This window comes from Eubalaena glacialis, chromosome 2 (assembly GCF_028564815.1).
Source record: "Eubalaena glacialis isolate mEubGla1 chromosome 2, mEubGla1.1.hap2.+ XY, whole genome shotgun sequence".
NCBI classification, from domain to species: domain Eukaryota; kingdom Metazoa; phylum Chordata; class Mammalia; order Artiodactyla; family Balaenidae; genus Eubalaena; species Eubalaena glacialis.
This window is the reverse complement of record NC_083717.1, coordinates 55865760-55886557: the sequence shown is the minus strand read 5'-3', so window position 1 is coordinate 55886557 and position 20798 is coordinate 55865760. Positions and strand designations below refer to the sequence as shown.

At 56.6% G+C, this 20798-nt stretch overlaps 8 non-coding genes across 8 annotated transcripts; all 8 read left to right on the top strand.

Annotated features, from left to right (window-relative positions):
* Nucleotides 1-792: 792 nt before the first annotated feature.
* Nucleotides 793-885, top strand: LOC133086378 (small nucleolar RNA SNORD116). The gene has a single exon (XR_009700134.1). It is a non-coding gene; the product is annotated as a small nucleolar RNA SNORD116 (small nucleolar RNA).
* Nucleotides 886-3574: 2689 nt separating this feature from the next.
* On the top strand, nt 3575-3667 carry LOC133086377 (small nucleolar RNA SNORD116). Its single transcript, XR_009700133.1, has one exon. It is a non-coding gene; the product is annotated as a small nucleolar RNA SNORD116 (small nucleolar RNA).
* Nucleotides 3668-6356: 2689 nt separating this feature from the next.
* Nucleotides 6357-6449, top strand: LOC133086376 (small nucleolar RNA SNORD116). The gene has a single exon (XR_009700132.1). It is a non-coding gene; the product is annotated as a small nucleolar RNA SNORD116 (small nucleolar RNA).
* Nucleotides 6450-9138: 2689 nt separating this feature from the next.
* Nucleotides 9139-9231, top strand: LOC133086375 (small nucleolar RNA SNORD116). Its single transcript, XR_009700131.1, has one exon. It is a non-coding gene; the product is annotated as a small nucleolar RNA SNORD116 (small nucleolar RNA).
* Nucleotides 9232-11920: 2689 nt separating this feature from the next.
* On the top strand, nt 11921-12013 carry LOC133086374 (small nucleolar RNA SNORD116). Its single transcript, XR_009700130.1, has one exon. It is a non-coding gene; the product is annotated as a small nucleolar RNA SNORD116 (small nucleolar RNA).
* Nucleotides 12014-14702: 2689 nt separating this feature from the next.
* Nucleotides 14703-14795, top strand: LOC133086373 (small nucleolar RNA SNORD116). The gene has a single exon (XR_009700129.1). It is a non-coding gene; the product is annotated as a small nucleolar RNA SNORD116 (small nucleolar RNA).
* A 2689-nt stretch (nt 14796-17484) lies between these two features.
* On the top strand, nt 17485-17577 carry LOC133086372 (small nucleolar RNA SNORD116). The gene has a single exon (XR_009700128.1). It is a non-coding gene; the product is annotated as a small nucleolar RNA SNORD116 (small nucleolar RNA).
* Nucleotides 17578-20266: 2689 nt separating this feature from the next.
* Nucleotides 20267-20359, top strand: LOC133086371 (small nucleolar RNA SNORD116). Its single transcript, XR_009700127.1, has one exon. It is a non-coding gene; the product is annotated as a small nucleolar RNA SNORD116 (small nucleolar RNA).
* The last annotated feature ends 439 nt before the right edge of the window (nt 20360-20798 follow it).

Sequence of the window (20798 nt, the reverse complement as noted above, 5' to 3'; positions counted from 1 at the left end):
CCCCTGGGCGTTAAACTTCGCATGCGGCCTCTTGAAGCTGACAGGGGTCTTTCTCCTTTCAGTTGGGGGTCCAACCAGGGTGCTGTGTATAAACTGTGGCGTTTACTGTTGGAGGTGTCTGCAGAGGGCCACAGCGACACCCAGAGACCAAGACGCGTATTCAGCGCCACACACAGGAACCCACAAGCGCATCCTCGTGCGCAGTCACAGTCACACACGCCCACTCACGTGAATACACAGATACAGTGTCTGACACACCGACCAATGTACGTGCCTAACTTCCTCCAGTCATGCTGTGAGACACGCAATCAGTTTTCGGTAATGGATAGTGGTACTTGGAAAGCAAGTTCTGGGCTCACGGCAAGGTAAGTGTTCGCAAGAATCATGTTCTCTGAACCGTGGTGCAATTCAGAAGCCTGCATGATTTCTGTCCACTTCTCAGGTGCAGCTGCAGGGCAAGGCTGGCCGTCGGCAAAGACAAGAAGACCTTCGCGTTGTCTGATGACTGGATGTCCTAAGGAGAACTGGAAAAAGTGGGGCGGGCGCACGTTGCTGAGCGTGGCTGTGGATAACTCAGGACGGTATGCATTCACCCATACTAAAATGTGCCATTGGATATTAGGTTTTCATCAGATGGGCCCAGTGGCTGCAAGAGTGGATTGATTGTTGGTCTTGCTGAGTGGCCTGAAGACTGTGGATTCCCCAGGCTGTTGGAGTACTTCCGGGTCATGGCTCCTCTGCAGAGCCCCACGGCCTGCCCGTTTGTGTTCTGCAGCGTCCCAGCATGTGCTTGGATCGATGATGACACCCTTGTATGCATTCCTTGGAAAATCTGAACAAAATGAGTGAGAACGCTCTACCGTCTCCTTATCGAAACTGAGGTCCAGCACGTTTCCTCTCTCGGGGGTATGGGACAGTTAGGAGTGAGGGCCGACGTCCCCTGCTGACAGGCATGCAAACACCACTAAGGGCTCCAGCATTGGAGGGACTCCTGTGTGAGGGTCGACCGTGTCTGCCCATAAGCTGGGTCATCTATGAATCCCCGGTCCCTGCTAAAAGACCGCTGAGGGAATACAAGGGGCCAGGCTCTCCTGCTAGTCTTCAGAGTCGGAGCGTGTGCTGGTGGAGGCCCAGTGAGCTTGCAGCTTGGAGAGGTGTGTTTTGGCCAGGATCACGCTTTGTGCATGCCGCTTCGGAGGTTGATTCTGGAAGCCAAAGTGAGCAAGCTTCCCTGGTTGGAGCCTGGAGCCTCAGGCCAGGCCTGAGGCCCTCTGTGATGTTGTGTGTGGTGTGGTGAGGTTCCTGAGTGCCCGGTGGGGCTGGAGCAGTGAGCAGGGGTGGGCTGGAGTTGAGCGATGGCAGAAGGGGGCCGATGGACTAGGCCACGGGGCTGCCCCTTTCAGCTCCTCTGCTGAAGCTGCCGGCACACTGTTGGTGCTAAGTGGATCATCGTGGAGTGGGCTGAGGATCGAGTGCTGCATTTAAGCCTGTGTGGTGGCTGGGGGCCTGGAGAGAAAGTTAAGGTATCATGAGGACACGTCCTATGTAATGTCGTGGGATGGGCTGTCATCATTGGGTTGCAGGTGCTGGCCTCAGCTTCCCGAGGATGTGTCTTGTTCGTGAAGGGCTGGCATCAGCTGCCTATGGAGGGGATGGCTTTGGCAGTTCATGAGGATGTAGTGAGGTAGGTAACCTGTGTAGAGTTGCGATCCCATTTCCGGAGGAGTGACTCCACACGGGTGTCTTGCGGGACGTAGAGAAGATGGACATGCTGAGGCATCTGTGCCGGCCTCCTTGGGGGTAGGTGAGTTATGGGAACAAGCCCTTTGGTCGTTTTGTTCCTTCTTTTGGGAATGTGCAAAGCGATAGTGTTTCTCCCGGAGGGCATGACGCGGCCGGCCCATGTGGCATGCAGGCCGTTCGAAGAGCCAGAGCTTTATCCGGAGCAGTCCATTGGCCGGGAAGAGATGGGGACACAGTTGCCCTGCCAGGTGCCCTGCCGTGGCCAACCACCTTTCCCTTTCAGGCTTCCAAGTCCCCTCGCATGGCAGAGGTCTTCCATTGAAAGTCTGTCTGTGGTCCTCGGGGACAGTGCCTTTGATCACTGTGAGTTCCTCGGTAGTGTCGCTGTGGCAGTGGAGAATTGCCAGGATGCATGCGGTGCCGTGGGCCTCATCAAAGCAGACAGGCTTGCGGTCTGTCTTCCCTGGTGTTCAGTGTCCCCGTGTTCGCATGATGTCTGTGGCTTCAAGTAGGGTTGAGTCGCCCTGCAGGCAGCAGGAGGGCACTTAGGACGAGGCTGTGAAGCGTTTGAGCGTTTCCTCAGTGGTCTGGGCCGCGAAACCTGCCAGTTGGAAGCTTGCCGATACGTGGCCGGGAAGGTGGCCTAATTTCCGCTGTCAGGTCCCAACCTGTGTCCTGGTTGCTGAAGCCCAACACTTCCCGTTGTGGGCATTCCCACGGGGTCACGGAAAGTGATATGGTCTAGTTGGCGAGAAGAGGCACTTGGGCCGAAGTTCGTTAGCCCCTTGAGTAGTGCCGGGCTGCATCTTGCCTGTAGGCAACTGCAGGTCGGAGTCAGCCCCCCCATGGGAGGTTCCCTTGCTTCTGGGAGCGCTGGGAGTGACCCCAAGGGCACATCAGATGTGCTTGTAGGTGGCAGGGTCTCCAGGTCCACGTAGATGTGACACCCACGGCCGGGAGGCAGGTCTCGTCCAGTCTTTGTGCTTTGGTCAGAAGGCGTGGCTGTGGGAGAGCGGGAGTCTGTGACCTATTTCAGCAGCCCCTGGGCGTTAAACTTCGCATGCGGCCTCTTGAAGCTGACAGGGGTCTTTCTCCTTTCAGTTGGGGGTCCAACCAGGGTGCTGTGTATAAACTGTGGCGTTTACTGTTGGAGGTGTCTGCAGAGGGCCACAGCGACACCCAGAGACCAAGACGCGTATTCAGCGCCACACACAGGAACCCACAAGCGCATCCTCGTGCGCAGTCACAGTCACACACGCCCACTCACGTGAATACACAGATACAGTGTCTGACACACCGACCAATGTACGTGCCTAACTTCCTCCAGTCATGCTGTGAGACACGCAATCAGTTTTCGGTAATGGATAGTGGTACTTGGAAAGCAGGTTCTGGGCTCACGGCAAGGTAAGTGTTCGCAAGAATCATGTTCTCTGAACCGTGGTGCAATTCAGAAGCCTGCATGATTTCTGTCCACTTCTCAGGTGCAGCTGCAGGGCAAGGCTGGCCGTCGGCAAAGACAAGAAGACCTTCGCGTTGTCTGATGACTGGATGTCCTAAGGAGAACTGGAAAAAGTGGGGCGGGCGCACGTTGCTGAGCGTGGCTGTGGATAACTCAGGACGGTATGCATTCACCCATACTAAAATGTGCCATTGGATATTAGGTTTTCATCAGATGGGCCCAGTGGCTGCAAGAGTGGATTGATTGTTGGTCTTGCTGAGTGGCCTGAAGACTGTGGATTCCCCAGGCTGTTGGAGTACTTCCGGGTCATGGCTCCTCTGCAGAGCCCCACGGCCTGCCCGTTTGTGTTCTGCAGCGTCCCAGCATGTGCTTGGATCGATGATGACACCCTTGTATGCATTCCTTGGAAAATCTGAACAAAATGAGTGAGAACGCTCTACCGTCTCCTTATCGAAACTGAGGTCCAGCACGTTTCCTCTCTCGGGGGTATGGGACAGTTAGGAGTGAGGGCCGACGTCCCCTGCTGACAGGCATGCAAACACCACTAAGGGCTCCAGCATTGGAGGGACTCCTGTGTGAGGGTCGACCGTGTCTGCCCATAAGCTGGGTCATCTATGAATCCCCGGTCCCTGCTAAAAGACCGCTGAGGGAATACAAGGGGCCAGGCTCTCCTGCTAGTCTTCAGAGTCGGAGCGTGTGCTGGTGGAGGCCCAGTGAGCTTGCAGCTTGGAGAGGTGTGTTTTGGCCAGGATCACGCTTTGTGCATGCCGCTTCGGAGGTTGATTCTGGAAGCCAAAGTGAGCAAGCTTCCCTGGTTGGAGCCTGGAGCCTCAGGCCAGGCCTGAGGCCCTCTGTGATGTTGTGTGTGGTGTGGTGAGGTTCCTGAGTGCCCGGTGGGGCTGGAGCAGTGAGCAGGGGTGGGCTGGAGTTGAGCGATGGCAGAAGGGGGCCGATGGACTAGGCCACGGGGCTGCCCCTTTCAGCTCCTCTGCTGAAGCTGCCGGCACACTGTTGGTGCTAAGTGGATCATCGTGGAGTGGGCTGAGGATCGAGTGCTGCATTTAAGCCTGTGTGGTGGCTGGGGGCCTGGAGAGAAAGTTAAGGTATCATGAGGACACGTCCTATGTAATGTCGTGGGATGGGCTGTCATCATTGGGTTGCAGGTGCTGGCCTCAGCTTCCCGAGGATGTGTCTTGTTCGTGAAGGGCTGGCATCAGCTGCCTATGGAGGGGATGGCTTTGGCAGTTCATGAGGATGTAGTGAGGTAGGTAACCTGTGTAGAGTTGCGATCCCATTTCCGGAGGAGTGACTCCACACGGGTGTCTTGCGGGACGTAGAGAAGATGGACATGCTGAGGCATCTGTGCCGGCCTCCTTGGGGGTAGGTGAGTTATGGGAACAAGCCCTTTGGTCGTTTTGTTCCTTCTTTTGGGAATGTGCAAAGCGATAGTGTTTCTCCCGGAGGGCATGACGCGGCCGGCCCATGTGGCATGCAGGCCGTTCGAAGAGCCAGAGCTTTATCCGGAGCAGTCCATTGGCCGGGAAGAGATGGGGACACAGTTGCCCTGCCAGGTGCCCTGCCGTGGCCAACCACCTTTCCCTTTCAGGCTTCCAAGTCCCCTCGCATGGCAGAGGTCTTCCATTGAAAGTCTGTCTGTGGTCCTCGGGGACAGTGCCTTTGATCACTGTGAGTTCCTCGGTAGTGTCGCTGTGGCAGTGGAGAATTGCCAGGATGCATGCGGTGCCGTGGGCCTCATCAAAGCAGACAGGCTTGCGGTCTGTCTTCCCTGGTGTTCAGTGTCCCCGTGTTCGCATGATGTCTGTGGCTTCAAGTAGGGTTGAGTCGCCCTGCAGGCAGCAGGAGGGCACTTAGGACGAGGCTGTGAAGCGTTTGAGCGTTTCCTCAGTGGTCTGGGCCGCGAAACCTGCCAGTTGGAAGCTTGCCGATACGTGGCCGGGAAGGTGGCCTAATTTCCGCTGTCAGGTCCCAACCTGTGTCCTGGTTGCTGAAGCCCAACACTTCCCGTTGTGGGCATTCCCACGGGGTCACGGAAAGTGATATGGTCTAGTTGGCGAGAAGAGGCACTTGGGCCGAAGTTCGTTAGCCCCTTGAGTAGTGCCGGGCTGCATCTTGCCTGTAGGCAACTGCAGGTCGGAGTCAGCCCCCCCATGGGAGGTTCCCTTGCTTCTGGGAGCGCTGGGAGTGACCCCAAGGGCACATCAGATGTGCTTGTAGGTGGCAGGGTCTCCAGGTCCACGTAGATGTGACACCCACGGCCGGGAGGCAGGTCTCGTCCAGTCTTTGTGCTTTGGTCAGAAGGCGTGGCTGTGGGAGAGCGGGAGTCTGTGACCTATTTCAGCAGCCCCTGGGCGTTAAACTTCGCATGCGGCCTCTTGAAGCTGACAGGGGTCTTTCTCCTTTCAGTTGGGGGTCCAACCAGGGTGCTGTGTATAAACTGTGGCGTTTACTGTTGGAGGTGTCTGCAGAGGGCCACAGCGACACCCAGAGACCAAGACGCGTATTCAGCGCCACACACAGGAACCCACAAGCGCATCCTCGTGCGCAGTCACAGTCACACACGCCCACTCACGTGAATACACAGATACAGTGTCTGACACACCGACCAATGTACGTGCCTAACTTCCTCCAGTCATGCTGTGAGACACGCAATCAGTTTTCGGTAATGGATAGTGGTACTTGGAAAGCAGGTTCTGGGCTCACGGCAAGGTAAGTGTTCGCAAGAATCATGTTCTCTGAACCGTGGTGCAATTCAGAAGCCTGCATGATTTCTGTCCACTTCTCAGGTGCAGCTGCAGGGCAAGGCTGGCCGTCGGCAAAGACAAGAAGACCTTCGCGTTGTCTGATGACTGGATGTCCTAAGGAGAACTGGAAAAAGTGGGGCGGGCGCACGTTGCTGAGCGTGGCTGTGGATAACTCAGGACGGTATGCATTCACCCATACTAAAATGTGCCATTGGATATTAGGTTTTCATCAGATGGGCCCAGTGGCTGCAAGAGTGGATTGATTGTTGGTCTTGCTGAGTGGCCTGAAGACTGTGGATTCCCCAGGCTGTTGGAGTACTTCCGGGTCATGGCTCCTCTGCAGAGCCCCACGGCCTGCCCGTTTGTGTTCTGCAGCGTCCCAGCATGTGCTTGGATCGATGATGACACCCTTGTATGCATTCCTTGGAAAATCTGAACAAAATGAGTGAGAACGCTCTACCGTCTCCTTATCGAAACTGAGGTCCAGCACGTTTCCTCTCTCGGGGGTATGGGACAGTTAGGAGTGAGGGCCGACGTCCCCTGCTGACAGGCATGCAAACACCACTAAGGGCTCCAGCATTGGAGGGACTCCTGTGTGAGGGTCGACCGTGTCTGCCCATAAGCTGGGTCATCTATGAATCCCCGGTCCCTGCTAAAAGACCGCTGAGGGAATACAAGGGGCCAGGCTCTCCTGCTAGTCTTCAGAGTCGGAGCGTGTGCTGGTGGAGGCCCAGTGAGCTTGCAGCTTGGAGAGGTGTGTTTTGGCCAGGATCACGCTTTGTGCATGCCGCTTCGGAGGTTGATTCTGGAAGCCAAAGTGAGCAAGCTTCCCTGGTTGGAGCCTGGAGCCTCAGGCCAGGCCTGAGGCCCTCTGTGATGTTGTGTGTGGTGTGGTGAGGTTCCTGAGTGCCCGGTGGGGCTGGAGCAGTGAGCAGGGGTGGGCTGGAGTTGAGCGATGGCAGAAGGGGGCCGATGGACTAGGCCACGGGGCTGCCCCTTTCAGCTCCTCTGCTGAAGCTGCCGGCACACTGTTGGTGCTAAGTGGATCATCGTGGAGTGGGCTGAGGATCGAGTGCTGCATTTAAGCCTGTGTGGTGGCTGGGGGCCTGGAGAGAAAGTTAAGGTATCATGAGGACACGTCCTATGTAATGTCGTGGGATGGGCTGTCATCATTGGGTTGCAGGTGCTGGCCTCAGCTTCCCGAGGATGTGTCTTGTTCGTGAAGGGCTGGCATCAGCTGCCTATGGAGGGGATGGCTTTGGCAGTTCATGAGGATGTAGTGAGGTAGGTAACCTGTGTAGAGTTGCGATCCCATTTCCGGAGGAGTGACTCCACACGGGTGTCTTGCGGGACGTAGAGAAGATGGACATGCTGAGGCATCTGTGCCGGCCTCCTTGGGGGTAGGTGAGTTATGGGAACAAGGCCTTTGGTCGTTTTGTTCCTTCTTTTGGGAATGTGCAAAGCGATAGTGTTTCTCCCGGAGGGCATGACGCGGCCGGCCCATGTGGCATGCAGGCCGTTCGAAGAGCCAGAGCTTTATCCGGAGCAGTCCATTGGCCGGGAAGAGATGGGGACACAGTTGCCCTGCCAGGTGCCCTGCCGTGGCCAACCACCTTTCCCTTTCAGGCTTCCAAGTCCCCTCGCATGGCAGAGGTCTTCCATTGAAAGTCTGTCTGTGGTCCTCGGGGACAGTGCCTTTGATCACTGTGAGTTCCTCGGTAGTGTCGCTGTGGCAGTGGAGAATTGCCAGGATGCATGCGGTGCCGTGGGCCTCATCAAAGCAGACAGGCTTGCGGTCTGTCTTCCCTGGTGTTCAGTGTCCCCGTGTTCGCATGATGTCTGTGGCTTCAAGTAGGGTTGAGTCGCCCTGCAGGCAGCAGGAGGGCACTTAGGACGAGGCTGTGAAGCGTTTGAGCGTTTCCTCAGTGGTCTGGGCCGCGAAACCTGCCAGTTGGAAGCTTGCCGATACGTGGCCGGGAAGGTGGCCTAATTTCCGCTGTCAGGTCCCAACCTGTGTCCTGGTTGCTGAAGCCCAACACTTCCCGTTGTGGGCATTCCCACGGGGTCACGGAAAGTGATATGGTCTAGTTGGCGAGAAGAGGCACTTGGGCCGAAGTTCGTTAGCCCCTTGAGTAGTGCCGGGCTGCATCTTGCCTGTAGGCAACTGCAGGTCGGAGTCAGCCCCCCCATGGGAGGTTCCCTTGCTTCTGGGAGCGCTGGGAGTGACCCCAAGGGCACATCAGATGTGCTTGTAGGTGGCAGGGTCTCCAGGTCCACGTAGATGTGACACCCACGGCCGGGAGGCAGGTCTCGTCCAGTCTTTGTGCTTTGGTCAGAAGGCGTGGCTGTGGGAGAGCGGGAGTCTGTGACCTATTTCAGCAGCCCCTGGGCGTTAAACTTCGCATGCGGCCTCTTGAAGCTGACAGGGGTCTTTCTCCTTTCAGTTGGGGGTCCAACCAGGGTGCTGTGTATAAACTGTGGCGTTTACTGTTGGAGGTGTCTGCAGAGGGCCACAGCGACACCCAGAGACCAAGACGCGTATTCAGCGCCACACACAGGAACCCACAAGCGCATCCTCGTGCGCAGTCACAGTCACACACGCCCACTCACGTGAATACACAGATACAGTGTCTGACACACCGACCAATGTACGTGCCTAACTTCCTCCAGTCATGCTGTGAGACACGCAATCAGTTTTCGGTAATGGATAGTGGTACTTGGAAAGCAGGTTCTGGGCTCACGGCAAGGTAAGTGTTCGCAAGAATCATGTTCTCTGAACCGTGGTGCAATTCAGAAGCCTGCATGATTTCTGTCCACTTCTCAGGTGCAGCTGCAGGGCAAGGCTGGCCGTCGGCAAAGACAAGAAGACCTTCGCGTTGTCTGATGACTGGATGTCCTAAGGAGAACTGGAAAAAGTGGGGCGGGCGCACGTTGCTGAGCGTGGCTGTGGATAACTCAGGACGGTATGCATTTACCCATACTAAAATGTGCCATTGGATATTAGGTTTTCATCAGATGGGCCCAGTGGCTGCAAGAGTGGATTGATTGTTGGTCTTGCTGAGTGGCCTGAAGACTGTGGATTCCCCAGGCTGTTGGAGTACTTCCGGGTCATGGCTCCTCTGCAGAGCCCCACGGCCTGCCCGTTTGTGTTCTGCAGCGTCCCAGCATGTGCTTGGATCGATGATGACACCCTTGTATGCATTCCTTGGAAAATCTGAACAAAATGAGTGAGAACGCTCTACCGTCTCCTTATCGAAACTGAGGTCCAGCACGTTTCCTCTCTCGGGGGTATGGGACAGTTAGGAGTGAGGGCCGACGTCCCCTGCTGACAGGCATGCAAACACCACTAAGGGCTCCAGCATTGGAGGGACTCCTGTGTGAGGGTCGACCGTGTCTGCCCATAAGCTGGGTCATCTATGAATCCCCGGTCCCTGCTAAAAGACCGCTGAGGGAATACAAGGGGCCAGGCTCTCCTGCTAGTCTTCAGAGTCGGAGCGTGTGCTGGTGGAGGCCCAGTGAGCTTGCAGCTTGGAGAGGTGTGTTTTGGCCAGGATCACGCTTTGTGCATGGCGCTTCGGAGGTTGATTCTGGAAGCCAAAGTGAGCAAGCTTCCCTGGTTGGAGCCTGGAGCCTCAGGCCAGGCCTGAGGCCCTCTGTGATGTTGTGTGTGGTGTGGTGAGGTTCCTGAGTGCCCGGTGGGGCTGGAGCAGTGAGCAGGGGTGGGCTGGAGTTGAGCGATGGCAGAAGGGGGCCGATGGACTAGGCCACGGGGCTGCCCCTTTCAGCTCCTCTGCTGAAGCTGCCGGCACACTGTTGGTGCTAAGTGGATCATCGTGGAGTGGGCTGAGGATCGAGTGCTGCATTTAAGCCTGTGTGGTGGCTGGGGGCCTGGAGAGAAAGTTAAGGTATCATGAGGACACGTCCTATGTAATGTCGTGGGATGGGCTGTCATCATTGGGTTGCAGGTGCTGGCCTCAGCTTCCCGAGGATGTGTCTTGTTCGTGAAGGGCTGGCATCAGCTGCCTATGGAGGGGATGGCTTTGGCAGTTCATGAGGATGTAGTGAGGTAGGTAACCTGTGTAGAGTTGCGATCCCATTTCCGGAGGAGTGACTCCACACGGGTGTCTTGCGGGACGTAGAGAAGATGGACATGCTGAGGCATCTGTGCCGGCCTCCTTGGGGGTAGGTGAGTTATGGGAACAAGCCCTTTGGTCGTTTTGTTCCTTCTTTTGGGAATGTGCAAAGCGATAGTGTTTCTCCCGGAGGGCATGACGCGGCCGGCCCATGTGGCATGCAGGCCGTTCGAAGAGCCAGAGCTTTATCCGGAGCAGTCCATTGGCCGGGAAGAGATGGGGACACAGTTGCCCTGCCAGGTGCCCTGCCGTGGCCAACCACCTTTCCCTTTCAGGCTTCCAAGTCCCCTCGCATGGCAGAGGTCTTCCATTGAAAGTCTGTCTGTGGTCCTCGGGGACAGTGCCTTTGATCACTGTGAGTTCCTCGGTAGTGTCGCTGTGGCAGTGGAGAATTGCCAGGATGCATGCGGTGCCGTGGGCCTCATCAAAGCAGACAGGCTTGCGGTCTGTCTTCCCTGGTGTTCAGTGTCCCCGTGTTCGCATGATGTCTGTGGCTTCAAGTAGGGTTGAGTCGCCCTGCAGGCAGCAGGAGGGCACTTAGGACGAGGCTGTGAAGCGTTTGAGCGTTTCCTCAGTGGTCTGGGCCGCGAAACCTGCCAGTTGGAAGCTTGCCGATACGTGGCCGGGAAGGTGGCCTAATTTCCGCTGTCAGGTCCCAACCTGTGTCCTGGTTGCTGAAGCCCAACACTTCCCGTTGTGGGCATTCCCACGGGGTCACGGAAAGTGATATGGTCTAGTTGGCGAGAAGAGGCACTTGGGCCGAAGTTCGTTAGCCCCTTGAGTAGTGCCGGGCTGCATCTTGCCTGTAGGCAACTGCAGGTCGGAGTCAGCCCCCCCATGGGAGGTTCCCTTGCTTCTGGGAGCGCTGGGAGTGACCCCAAGGGCACATCAGATGTGCTTGTAGGTGGCAGGGTCTCCAGGTCCACGTAGATGTGACACCCACGGCCGGGAGGCAGGTCTCGTCCAGTCTTTGTGCTTTGGTCAGAAGGCGTGGCTGTGGGAGAGCGGGAGTCTGTGACCTATTTCAGCAGCCCCTGGGCGTTAAACTTCGCATGCGGCCTCTTGAAGCTGACAGGGGTCTTTCTCCTTTCAGTTGGGGGTCCAACCAGGGTGCTGTGTATAAACTGTGGCGTTTACTGTTGGAGGTGTCTGCAGAGGGCCACAGCGACACCCAGAGACCAAGACGCGTATTCAGCGCCACACACAGGAACCCACAAGCGCATCCTCGTGCGCAGTCACAGTCACACACGCCCACTCACGTGAATACACAGATACAGTGTCTGACACACCGACCAATGTACGTGCCTAACTTCCTCCAGTCATGCTGTGAGACACGCAATCAGTTTTCGGTAATGGATAGTGGTACTTGGAAAGCAGGTTCTGGGCTCACGGCAAGGTAAGTGTTCGCAAGAATCATGTTCTCTGAACCGTGGTGCAATTCAGAAGCCTGCATGATTTCTGTCCACTTCTCAGGTGCAGCTGCAGGGCAAGGCTGGCCGTCGGCAAAGACAAGAAGACCTTCGCGTTGTCTGATGACTGGATGTCCTAAGGAGAACTGGAAAAAGTGGGGCGGGCGCACGTTGCTGAGCGTGGCTGTGGATAACTCAGGACGGTATGCATTCACCCATACTAAAATGTGCCATTGGATATTAGGTTTTCATCAGATGGGCCCAGTGGCTGCAAGAGTGGATTGATTGTTGGTCTTGCTGAGTGGCCTGAAGACTGTGGATTCCCCAGGCTGTTGGAGTACTTCCGGGTCATGGCTCCTCTGCAGAGCCCCACGGCCTGCCCGTTTGTGTTCTGCAGCGTCCCAGCATGTGCTTGGATCGATGATGACACCCTTGTATGCATTCCTTGGAAAATCTGAACAAAATGAGTGAGAACGCTCTACCGTCTCCTTATCGAAACTGAGGTCCAGCACGTTTCCTCTCTCGGGGGTATGGGACAGTTAGGAGTGAGGGCCGACGTCCCCTGCTGACAGGCATGCAAACACCACTAAGGGCTCCAGCATTGGAGGGACTCCTGTGTGAGGGTCGACCGTGTCTGCCCATAAGCTGGGTCATCTATGAATCCCCGGTCCCTGCTAAAAGACCGCTGAGGGAATACAAGGGGCCAGGCTCTCCTGCTAGTCTTCAGAGTCGGAGCGTGTGCTGGTGGAGGCCCAGTGAGCTTGCAGCTTGGAGAGGTGTGTTTTGGCCAGGATCACGCTTTGTGCATGCCGCTTCGGAGGTTGATTCTGGAAGCCAAAGTGAGCAAGCTTCCCTGGTTGGAGCCTGGAGCCTCAGGCCAGGCCTGAGGCCCTCTGTGATGTTGTGTGTGGTGTGGTGAGGTTCCTGAGTGCCCGGTGGGGCTGGAGCAGTGAGCAGGGGTGGGCTGGAGTTGAGCGATGGCAGAAGGGGGCCGATGGACTAGGCCACGGGGCTGCCCCTTTCAGCTCCTCTGCTGAAGCTGCCGGCACACTGTTGGTGCTAAGTGGATCATCGTGGAGTGGGCTGAGGATCGAGTGCTGCATTTAAGCCTGTGTGGTGGCTGGGGGCCTGGAGAGAAAGTTAAGGTATCATGAGGACACGTCCTATGTAATGTCGTGGGATGGGCTGTCATCATTGGGTTGCAGGTGCTGGCCTCAGCTTCCCGAGGATGTGTCTTGTTCGTGAAGGGCTGGCATCAGCTGCCTATGGAGGGGATGGCTTTGGCAGTTCATGAGGATGTAGTGAGGTAGGTAACCTGTGTAGAGTTGCGATCCCATTTCCGGAGGAGTGACTCCACACGGGTGTCTTGCGGGACGTAGAGAAGATGGACATGCTGAGGCATCTGTGCCGGCCTCCTTGGGGGTAGGTGAGTTATGGGAACAAGCCCTTTGGTCGTTTTGTTCCTTCTTTTGGGAATGTGCAAAGCGATAGTGTTTCTCCCGGAGGGCATGACGCGGCCGGCCCATGTGGCATGCAGGCCGTTCGAAGAGCCAGAGCTTTATCCGGAGCAGTCCATTGGCCGGGAAGAGATGGGGACACAGTTGCCCTGCCAGGTGCCCTGCCGTGGCCAACCACCTTTCCCTTTCAGGCTTCCAAGTCCCCTCGCATGGCAGAGGTCTTCCATTGAAAGTCTGTCTGTGGTCCTCGAGGACAGTGCCTTTGATCACTGTGAGTTCCTCGGTAGTGTCGCTGTGGCAGTGGAGAATTGCCAGGATGCATGCGGTGCCGTGGGCCTCATCAAAGCAGACAGGCTTGCGGTCTGTCTTCCCTGGTGTTCAGTGTCCCCGTGTTCGCATGATGTCTGTGGCTTCAAGTAGGGTTGAGTCGCCCTGCAGGCAGCAGGAGGGCACTTAGGACGAGGCTGTGAAGCGTTTGAGCGTTTCCTCAGTGGTCTGGGCCACGAAACCTGCCAGTTGGAAGCTTGCCGATACGTGGCCGGGAAGGTGGCCTAATTTCCGCTGTCAGGTCCCAACCTGTGTCCTGGTTGCTGAAGCCCAACACTTCCCGTTGTGGGCATTCCCACGGGGTCACGGAAAGTGATATGGTCTAGTTGGCGAGAAGAGGCACTTGGGCCGAAGTTGGTTAGCCCCTTGAGTAGTGCCGGGCTGCATCTTGCCTGTAGGCAACTGCAGGTCGGAGTCAGCCCCCCCATGGGAGGTTCCCTTGCTTCTGGGAGCGCTGGGAGTGACCCCAAGGGCACATCAGATGTGCTTGTAGGTGGCAGGGTCTCCAGGTCCACGTAGATGTGACACCCACGGCCGGGAGGCAGGTCTCGTCCAGTCTTTGTGCTTTGGTCAGAAGGCGTGGCTGTGGGAGAGCGGGAGTCTGTGACCTATTTCAGCAGCCCCTGGACGTTAAACTTCGCATGCGGCCTCTTGAAGCTGACAGGGGTCTTTCTCCTTTCAGTTGGGGGTCCAACCAGGGTGCTGTGTATAAACTGTGGCGTTTACTGTTGGAGGTGTCTGCAGAGGGCCACAGCGACACCCAGAGACCAAGACGCGTATTCAGCGCCACACACAGGAACCCACAAGCGCATCCTCGTGCGCAGTCACAGTCACACACGCCCACTCACGTGAATACACAGATACAGTGTCTGACACACCGACCAATGTACGTGCCTAACTTCCTCCAGTCATGCTGTGAGACACGCAATCAGTTTTCGGTAATGGATAGTGGTACTTGGAAAGCAGGTTCTGGGCTCACGGCAAGGTAAGTGTTCGCAAGAATCATGTTCTCTGAACCGTGGTGCAATTCAGAAGCCTGCATGATTTCTGTCCACTTCTCAGGTGCAGCTGCAGGGCAAGGCTGGCCGTCGGCAAAGACAAGAAGACCTTCGCGTTGTCTGATGACTGGATGTCCTAAGGAGAACTGGAAAAAGTGGGGCGGGCGCACGTTGCTGAGCGTGGCTGTGGATAACTCAGGACGGTATGCATTCACCCATACTAAAATGTGCCATTGGATATTAGGTTTTCATCAGATGGGCCCAGTGGCTGCAAGAGTGGATTGATTGTTGGTCTTGCTGAGTGGCCTGAAGACTGTGGATTCCCCAGGCTGTTGGAGTACTTCCGGGTCATGGCTCCTCTGCAGAGCCCCACGGCCTGCCCGTTTGTGTTCTGCAGCGTCCCAGCATGTGCTTGGATCGATGATGACACCCTTGTATGCATTCCTTGGAAAATCTGAACAAAATGAGTGAGAACGCTCTACCGTCTCCTTATCGAAACTGAGGTCCAGCACGTTTCCTCTCTCGGGGGTATGGGACAGTTAGGAGTGAGGGCCGACGTCCCCTGCTGACAGGCATGCAAACACCACTAAGGGCTCCAGCATTGGAGGGACTCCTGTGTGAGGGTCGACCGTGTCTGCCCATAAGCTGGGTCATCTATGAATCCCCGGTCCCTGCTAAAAGACCGCTGAGGGAATACAAGGGGCCAGGCTCTCCTGCTAGTCTTCAGAGTCGGAGCGTGTGCTGGTGGAGGCCCAGTGAGCTTGCAGCTTGGAGAGGTGTGTTTTGGCCAGGATCACGCTTTGTGCACGCCGCTTCGGAGGTTGATTCTGGAAGCCAAAGTGAGCAAGCTTCCCTGGTTGGAGCCTGGAGCCTCAGGCCAGGCCTGAGGCCCTCTGTGATGTTGTGTGTGGTGTGGTGAGGTTCCTGAGTGCCCGGTGGGGCTGGAGCAGTGAGCAGGGGTGGGCTGGAGTTGAGCGATGGCAGAAGGGGGCCGATGGACTAGGCCACGGGGCTGCCCCTTTCAGCTCCTCTGCTGAAGCTGCCGGCACACTGTTGGTGCTAAGTGGATCATCGTGGAGTGGGCTGAGGATCGAGTGCTGCATTTAAGCCTGTGTGGTGGCTGGGGGCCTGGAGAGAAAGTTAAGGTATCATGAGGACACGTCCTATGTAATGTCGTGGGATGGGCTGTCATCATTGGGTTGCAGGTGCTGGCCTCAGCTTCCCGAGGATGTGTCTTGTTCGTGAAGGGCTGGCATCAGCTGCCTATGGAGGGGATGGCTTTGGCAGTTCATGAGGATGTAGTGAGGTAGGTAACCTGTGTAGAGTTGCGATCCCATTTCCGGAGGAGTGACTCCACACGGGTGTCTTGCGGGACGTAGAGAAGATGGACATGCTGAGGCATCTGTGCCGGCCTCCTTGGGGGTAGGTGAGTTATGGGAACAAGCCCTTTGGTCGTTTTGTTCCTTCTTTTGGGAATGTGCAAAGCGATAGTGTTTCTCCCGGAGGGCATGACGCGGCCGGCCCATGTGGCATGCAGGCCGTTCGAAGAGCCAGAGCTTTATCCGGAGCAGTCCATTGGCCGGGAAGAGATGGGGACACAGTTGCCCTGCCAGGTGCCCTGCCGTGGCCAACCACCTTTCCCTTTCAGGCTTCCAAGTCCCCTCGCATGGCAGAGGTCTTCCATTGAAAGTCTGTCTGTGGTCCTCGGGGACAGTGCCTTTGATCACTGTGAGTTCCTCGGTAGTGTCGCTGTGGCAGTGGAGAATTGCCAGGATGCATGCGGTGCCGTGGGCCTCATCAAAGCAGACAGGCTTGCGGTCTGTCTTCCCTGGTGTTCAGTGTCCCCGTGTTCGCATGATGTCTGTGGCTTCAAGTAGGGTTGAGTCGCCCTGCAGGCAGCAGGAGGGCACTTAGGACGAGGCTGTGAAGCGTTTGAGCGTTTCCTCAGTGGTCTGGGCCGCGAAACCTGCCAGTTGGAAGCTTGCCGATACGTGGCCGGGAAGGTGGCCTAATTTCCGCTGTCAGGTCCCAACCTGTGTCCTGGTTGCTGAAGCCCAACACTTCCCGTTGTGGGCATTCCCACGGGGTCACGGAAAGTGATATGGTCTAGTTGGCGAGAAGAGGCACTTGGGCCGAAGTTCGTTAGCCCCTTGAGTAGTGCCGGGCTGCATCTTGCCTGTAGGCAACTGCAGGTCGGAGTCAGCCCCCCCATGGGAGGTTCCCTTGCTTCTGGGAGCGCTGGGAGTGACCCCAAGGGCACATCAGATGTGCTTGTAGGTGGCAGGGTCTCCAGGTCCACGTAGATGTGACACCCACGGCCGGGAGGCAGGTCTCGTCCAGTCTTTGTGCTTTGGTCAGAAGGCGTGGCTGTGGGAGAGCGGGAGTCTGTGACCTATTTCAGCAGCCCCTGGGCGTTAAACTTCGCATGCGGCCTCTTGAAGCTGACAGGGGTCTTTCTCCTTTCAGTTGGGGGTCCAACCAGGGTGCTGTGTATAAACTGTGGCGTTTACTGTTGGAGGTGTCTGCAGAGGGCCACAGCGACACCCAGAGACCAAGACGCGTATTCAGCGCCACGCACAGGAACCCACAAGCGCATCCTCGTGCGCAGTCACAGTCACACACGCCCACTCACGTGAATACACAGATACAGTGTCTGACACACCGACCAATGTACGTGCCTAACTTCCTCCAGTCATGCTGTGAGACACGCAATCAGTTTTCGGTAATGGATAGTGGTACTTGGAAAGCAGGTTCTGGGCTCACGGCAAGGTAAGTGTTCGCAAGAATCATGTTCTCTGAACCGTGGTGCAATTCAGAAGCCTGCATGATTTCTGTCCACTTCTCAGGTGCAGCTGCAGGGCAAGGCTGGCCGTCGGCAAAGACAAGAAGACCTCCGCGTTGTCTGATGACTGGATGTCCTAAGGAGAACTGGAAAAAGTGGGGCGGGCGCACGTTGCTGAGCGTGGCTGTGGATAACTCAGGACGGTATGCATTCACCCATACTAAAATGTGCCATTGGATATTAGGTTTTCATCAGATGGGCCCAGTGGCTGCAAGAGTGGATTGATTGTTGGTCTTGCTGAGTGGCCTGAAGACTGTGGATTCCCCAGGCTGTTGGAGTACTTCCGGGTCATGGCTCCTCTGCAGAGCCCCACGGCCTGCCCGTTTGTGTTCTGCAGCGTCCCAGCATGTGCTTGGATCGATGATGACACCCTTGTATGCATTCCTTGGAAAATCTGAACAAAATGAGTGAGAACGCTCTACCGTCTCCTTATCGAAACTGAGGTCCAGCACGTTTCCTCTCTCGGGGGTATGGGACAGTTAGGAGTGAGGGCCGACGTCCCCTGCTGACAGGCATGCAAACACCACTAAGGGCTCCAGCATTGGAGGGACTCCTGTGTGAGGGTCGACCGTGTCTGCCCATAAGCTGGGTCATCTATGAATCCCCGGTCCCTGCTAAAAGACCGCTGAGGGAATACAAGGGGCCAGGCTCTCCTGCTAGTCTTCAGAGTCGGAGCGTGTGCTGGTGGAGGCCCAGTGAGCTTGCAGCTTGGAGAGGTGTGTTTTGGCCAGGATCACGCTTTGTGCATGGCGCTTCGGAGGTTGATTCTGGAAGCCAAAGTGAGCAAGCTTCCCTGGTTGGAGCCTGGAGCCTCAGGCCAGGCCTGAGGCCCTCTGTGATGTTGTGTGTGGTGTGGTGAGGTTCCTGAGTGCCCGGTGGGGCTGGAGCAGTGAGCAGGGGTGGGCTGGAGTTGAGCGATGGCAGAAGGGGGCCGATGGACTAGGCCACGGGGCTGCCCCTTTCAGCTCCTCTGCTGAAGCTGCCGGCACACTGTTGGTGCTAAGTGGATCATCGTGGAGTGGGCTGAGGATCGAGTGCTGCATTTAAGCCTGTGTGGTGGCTGGGGGCCTGGAGAGAAAGTTAAGGTATCATGAGGACACGTCCTATGTAATGTCGTGGGATGGGCTGTCATCATTGGGTTGCAGGTGCTGGCCTCAGCTTCCCGAGGATGTGTCTTGTTCGTGAAGGGCTGGCATCAGCTGCCTATGGAGGGGATGGCTTTGGCAGTTCATGAGGATGTAGTGAGGTAGGTAACCTGTGTAGAGTTGCGATCCCATTTCCGGAGGAGTGACTCCACACGGGTGTCTTGCGGGACGTAGAGAAGATGGACATGCTGAGGCATCTGTGCCGGCCTCCTTGGGGGTAGGTGAGTTATGGGAACAAGCCCTTTGGTCGTTTTGTTCCTTCTTTTGGGAATGTGCAAAGCGATAGTGTTTCTCCCGGAGGGCATGACGCGGCCGGCCCATGTGGCATGCAGGCCGTTCGAAGAGCCAGAGCTTTATCCGGAGCAGTCCATTGGCCGGGAAGAGATGGGGACACAGTTGCCCTGCCAGGTGCCCTGCCGTGGCCAACCACCTTTCCCTTTCAGGCTTCCAAGTCCCCTCGCATGGCAGAGGTCTTCCATTGAAAGTCTGTCTGTGGTCCTCGGGGACAGTGCCTTTGATCACTGTGAGTTCCTCGGTAGTGTTGCTGTGGCAGTGGAGAATTGCCAGGATGCATGCGGTGCCGTGGGCCTCATCAAAGCAGACAGGCTTGCGGTCTGTCTTCCCTGGTGTTCAGTGTCCCCGTGTTCGCATGACGTCTGTGGCTTCAAGTAGGGTTGAGTCGCCCTGCAGGCAGCAGGAGGGCACTTAGGACGAGGCTGTGAAGCGTTTGAGCGTTTCCTCAGTGGTCTGGGCCGCGAAACCTGCCAGTTGGAAGCTTGCCGATACGTGGCCGGGAAGGTGGCCTAATTTCCGCTGTCAGGTCCCAACCTGTGTCCTGGTTGCTGAAGCCCAACACTTCCCGTTGTGGGCATTCCCACGGGGTCATGGAAAGTGATATGGTCTAGTTGGCGAGAAGAGGCACTTGGGCCGAAGTTCGTTAGCCCCTTGAGTAGTGCCGGGCTGCATCTTGCCTGTAGGCAACTGCAGGTCGGAGTCAGCCCCCCCATGGGAGGTTCCCTTGCTTCTGGGAGCGCTGGGAGTGACCCCAAGGGCACATCAGATGTGCTTGTAGGTGGCAGGGTCTCCAGGTCCACGTAGATGTGACACCCACGGCCGGGAGGCAGGTCTCGTCCAGTCTTTGTGCTTTGGTCAGAAGGCGTGGCTGTGGGAGAGCGGGAGTCTGTGACCTATTTCAGCAGCCTCTGGGCGTTAAACTTCGCATGCGGCCTCTTGAAGCTGACAGGGGTCTTTCTCCTTTCAGTTGGGGGTCCAACCAGGGTGCTGTGTATAAACTGTGGCGTTTATTGTTGGAGGTGTCTGCAGAGGGCCACAGCGACACCCAGAGACCAAGACGCGTATTCAGCGCCACACACAGGAACCCACAAGCGCATCCTCGTGCGCAGTCACAGTCACACACGCCCACTCACGTGAATACACAGATACAGTGTCTGACACACCGACCAATGTACGTGCCTAACTTCCTCCAGTCATGCTGTGAGACACGCAATCAGTTTTCGGTAATGGATAGTGGTACTTGGAAAGCAGGTTCTGGGCTCACGGCAAGGTAAGTGTTCGCAAGAATCATGTTCTCTGAACCGTGGTGCAATTCAGAAGCCTGCATGATTTCTGTCCACTTCTCAGGTGCAGCTGCAGGGCAAGGCTGGCCGTCGGCAAAGACAAGAAGACCTTCGCGTTGTCTGATGACTGGATGTCCTAAGGAGAACTGGAAAAAGTGGGGCGGGCGCACGTTGCTGAGCGTGGCTGTGGATAACTCAGGACGGTATGCATTCACCCATACTAAAATGTGCCATTGGATATTAGGTTTTCATCAGATGGGCCCAGTGGCTGCAAGAGTGGATTGATTGTTGGTCTTGCTGAGTGGCCTGAAGACTGTGGATTCCCCATGCTGTTGGAGTACTTCCGGGTCATGGCTCCTCTGCAGAGCCCCACGGCCTGCCCGTTTGTGTTCTGCAGCGTCCCAGCATGTGCTTGGATCGATGATGACACCCTTGTATGCATTCCTTGGAAAATCTGAACAAAATGAGTGAGAACGCTCTACCGTCTCCTTATCGAAACTGAGGTCCAGCACGTTTCCTCTCTCGGGGGTATGGGACAGTTAGGAGTGAGGGCCGACGTCCCCTGCTGACAGGCATGCAAACACCACTAAGGGCTCCAGCATTGGAGGGACTCCTGTGTGAGGGTCGACCGTGTCTGCCCATAAGCTGGGTCATCTATGAATCCCCGGTCCCTGCTAAAAGACCGCTGAGGGAATACAAGGGGCCAGGCTCTCCTGCTAGTCTTCAGAGTCGGAGCGTGTGCTGGTGGAGGCCCAGTGAGCTTGCAGCTTGGAGAGGTGTGTTTTGGCCAGGATCACGCTTTGTGCATGGCGCTTCGGAGGTTGATTCTGGAAGCCAAAGTGAGCAAGCTTCCCTGGTTGGAGCCTGGAGCCTCAGGCCAGGCCTGAGGCCCTCTGTGATGTTGTGTGTGGTGTGGTGAGGTTCCTGAGTGCCCGGTGGGGCTGGA